This window comes from Borostomias antarcticus, assembly GCF_949987555.1.
Source record: "Borostomias antarcticus genome assembly, chromosome: 32".
In the NCBI taxonomy this organism is placed as follows: Eukaryota; Metazoa; Chordata; class Actinopteri; order Stomiiformes; family Stomiidae; genus Borostomias; species Borostomias antarcticus.
Genome location: NC_140265.1, coordinates 2919247 through 2923519, shown reverse-complemented (window position 1 = coordinate 2923519; position 4273 = coordinate 2919247).

Genomic DNA, 4273 nt, shown 5'->3' with positions numbered 1-4273 from the left:
TTTTGTCAACGTTTTGATCTGAACCATTGTATAAGATCATAAGTAACCTTAAAACAGGGCTAAACATGCATTTTCCCTTTACTACTCCTTTAACAGCGCTTTAGCTATGCTATGCTACGCTATGGAGCTGTTTCCTGCAAAAGCCTACCCAGACTGCACTGCACACCCAGTGTCCAACAATGCACAGGCAGTATCCAATATCCAATCACCACACTCACCTACTGTATCCAGTATATAATCACCAGATCACCTATCCAGTATCCAATCACCAGATCACCTATCCAGTATCCAATCACCAGATCACCTATCCAGTATCCAATCACCAGACCACCTATCCAGTATCCAATCACCAGATCACCTATCCAGTATCCAATCACCAGATCACCTATCCAGTATCCAATCACCAGATCACCTATCCAGTATCCAATCACCTCTCCGGGGCTCTGCGCCATCCAGGTTTCACTGCTCTCGGCTTTGGCCTCTGAGGGGAGCTGACTGAGGAGACCAGGGCTGCTGCTAGCCCACTGTTGGAGGTCGAATCCTAACCCGTCCCAACAGAGTCCTCAACTTCATCAGGATGTTCCTGGCCTCCTCCTCGGTGGCGACACTTTGTAGACAGTTGACTACGTAGAAACTCCGTAGTAGAAGTAGGCAGTGGTTTAGGCATTGCCTTCCGACCTGAAAGCTGCAGTTAAAGACAACTCTGTCTTTGTGGTTGTGGCTGACCTTGTGGTGTGGCAGGTACCAGGACTCCTCCAACCATTCAGCCTCCAGGTGGTCTATCTTCTTAACGTGACTGGCCACCACCAACTTATTGATTTGGGCTCGGTAGACCGCAGCCTGCTGTGGGTTCTTGGCCAACCGTCTCTCTGTGTTCCTGAGGTAATTGCTAACCACTTCCTTCGGGACGTGCAGAGTTGGCATGTTCTCTCTTCTCAGGAGTGGGGTCACGTATCTCTGTTCTCCTTCAATCTCAATCCTGGTGATTTTTAATCAAGCAGCGCTACAACATACTTATCCTCCTACGATCGGACCATCTGTTTCTCGCTCTGTGCAGGGCAGTCTGGGTAGGATACTGGGTGTGCAGGGCAGTCATGTCCTGAGTCTTGTTGATGCTCATTTCTTCTCTCTCTCTGTCGTCTCCTCAGGTCTCCAGGCTCCAGTCATTGATCCTCCTCCAGGTTGGTAGAATGGGAATCTGAATCCATAGCAACTAATACACAGTTAAAACACTGCTGCTGGTTTGATTGTATAAGTAAAAAGAAGAAGAAGCAGAAAGATAACAAATGTGAAGAACATGTAGTAGGCTACAGTACACAGTGTGCAAAATCCGGGGGGATCTGAGCCCCCTGATTGATACTTGAGACTGCCTGAAAGTCTCAGCTAAATTTGGGGGGGGGCAGTTGTCACTTATGATAAATTTGGGCGGTCTTGCAATTGTCACTAAAATGTTTTTAAAGCTTACTGTGCCCAGTATTCATGATTCTAAACATTCACTAATATGCTATTTTTGGGGCCAGACCTATATGCACGTCTGTGGAAGCTGAATCTTTTCAACCTTTAATAACAGAAAGATCATTTGCTTGCGATCTCTAGCATGTTTGCTGTGACTGAATTGTGATATACCTGCCTGTTGTGTGTGTGTGTGTGTGTGTGTACGTCTGTGTGTGTGTGTGTGTGAGTGTGTGTGTCGGGTGAGTGTGCTGTGTGTGCATGTGTGTGTGTGTGTGTGTGTGTATGTGTGAGTGTGTGTGTCGGGTGAGTGTGTGTGTGTGTGCGTACGTGTGCGTGCGTGTGTGTGTGTGTGTGAGTGTGTGCGTCAGGTGAGTGTGTGTGAGTGTGTGTGTCGGCTGAGTGTGCTGTGTGTGCATGTGCGTGTGTGTGTCGGGTGAGTGTATGTGTGTGTGTGTGTGTGTGTGTGCGTGTGTGTGAGTGTGTGTGTCGGGTGAGCGAGTGTGTGTGTCTGGTGAGTGTGTGTGTGTGCGTGCGTGCGTGTGTGTGTGTGTGTGTGTATGTGTGAGTGTGTGTGTCGGGTGAGTGTGTGTGTGTGTGTGTGTGTGTGTATGTGTGTGTGTCTGGTGAGTGTGTGTGTGTGTGTCTGTGTGTGTATATGTGAGTGTGTGTGTCGGGTGAGTGTGTGTGTGTGTGCGTGTGTGTGTGTATGTGTGAGTGTCTGGTGAGTGTGTGTGTGTCGGGTGAGTGTGTGTGTGAATTCAGGGCTGTGAGTAGCTTTGCTCTGCCGAAAGTCTGTTGTTTTAATTCAGTTTTACACCATATCTTTGTGATCATTTTTAGATATTGGTGCTTTCCATCTACTTAACGTAGTAATTATTTTATCAATCCGACGCTCGGATTTCTGGAGTAGGCTAGTTTGGAGTCGGGGTGTTATGCTATTTTTTGCACCTCTGCCCCCCTCGCGCGGGGGCACACGCAGATACTACCAGACATTGATTTCCTGCAGCTGTAAAACGATATACAACAATATCATCTTCTTTGTGGGTGTTCATGAATGTTGGAAAATGATCCGACGTCTATGATATGAACATGTATGCTTTATTACACTCAGAAGTAGACTAATTTCCCTGATATGATGTGTAGGCGATCTGTCAGTTCCGAGGGCGAACTCAATGTTTTTGAATGCAATAGTTCTGTCCAGAAATCCATTCTTAGATTAGAATAAAGGAGTTAGTTGGGTTGGGTCAACATTGAGAAGTAAATGTGATGATGTCCTTGGCTGAGAAACAGATTGTGTGATACTGACAGATGCAAATGACATGTCTCCACCATTTACATTATACAACATACAGTATTGAATTTGCAATACAGGTACATTGGTAAATCCACGAGTAGGCTAGGCTACATTTTGATTTATTGTTTTTGTTTTATTTCCTATATCACACACCTTTCTGGTGCCAGCACATATGGGCCTATAAGACATGCATGTACTGTACAAGCAAACAACAACACAAGTTTAACACATAGAGGGAGGGTGCCAGTCAGATCTTAGTTGTACACAGACTGACGTGTACAAGACTTGAGATTCAGACTCATATGTTCAGAGCTGTAGTTCATATAGTGTATCATGTAGTGCATACTGTGTGAAGCTCAGGCTTAAGCTAAATACCGGCTGCCCATTTCTCCTCGTGAATCAGAACATGTTTGCTTTTGAGTTTAAATACATCACTTGGTAGTCTATTTCTGAACACATACTGTAAGTCACATTCATTAAAAAGACAATACTGATCTGGCCTATAGATAGTTGAGAGGAAGATCCCAGTTAAACACTATAGTTCTCCTCTACTCTGGAATGTTTAATCAGTCTGTTCCATAAGCGCACCATATCACCTTTCCCATCCCATATCCCCACTGATGGCCACATTTGGAGTCAGTTTGAACACCCACAAAAACATGGAATATATTTGTCTAACGGCTAAGAACATTTATAGAGCAATAAATTACATTATATTACATTTTCAGAGCAAGAAAGGCTAAGAGCATCAGGTCCAGGCCTAAGGCAGATGTGGACTGATGTGTGTCTGTGTGTACGTGTGTGTCTGTGTGTACGTGTGTGTGTGTGTGTGTGTTAACTAAATACTACGACATCCACAGCTGACACGGTCCACAGCTGACACTGGTCCAAGTGTCTCTAGTGATTGTCCAGGAATTTACATCCAAACACCTTAAACCTTTTGTCCTGGTAATTCATCACCTCCCCCCCAAGTCCCCTGCAAACCCCAGTTTCAGTCTAATGTAAAACACCAACTCTCCCCCCCTTTGTAATTGTAAACACACTCTGCATAGCTCTTCCTCATCTCTTTGTTTAAGTCAGAAGGGCCCCACCTTAGTCTTCCTCGTTTTGATTCAGACCTTTGTTTTCTTTGTTTTCTCATGTCACATGTCTTTACTCTTGGCCACGCCTGCCATTCATGTACAATGCAGTAGCCAATCACATCCTGGAAACACTGTACCTTTGTTTGGACTGTACATAAGCCACAGCTAGAAGAGGCTGACTTCACTTCTCTGACTTAACCACCCTTGCTGTGTTTTGCAGGAAGTCCTTGCGCAAGTATTGTGTTTCACAATAAATCAGACTTAACCTTTTGAGCGAATCTTGGTAAATCATTTTTACTAGAACAGTAATTTCCATAACAATTTGGCGACTCGGGACGGGATCGGCTACTGTGAGGTTCGCCTGGAGTGAACAACGAAGGAAGCCAGACGTGCGGAGCAGTAGCGAGCTCTGGAAAATCTTCTCTCTTTGCGCCTATTGCAT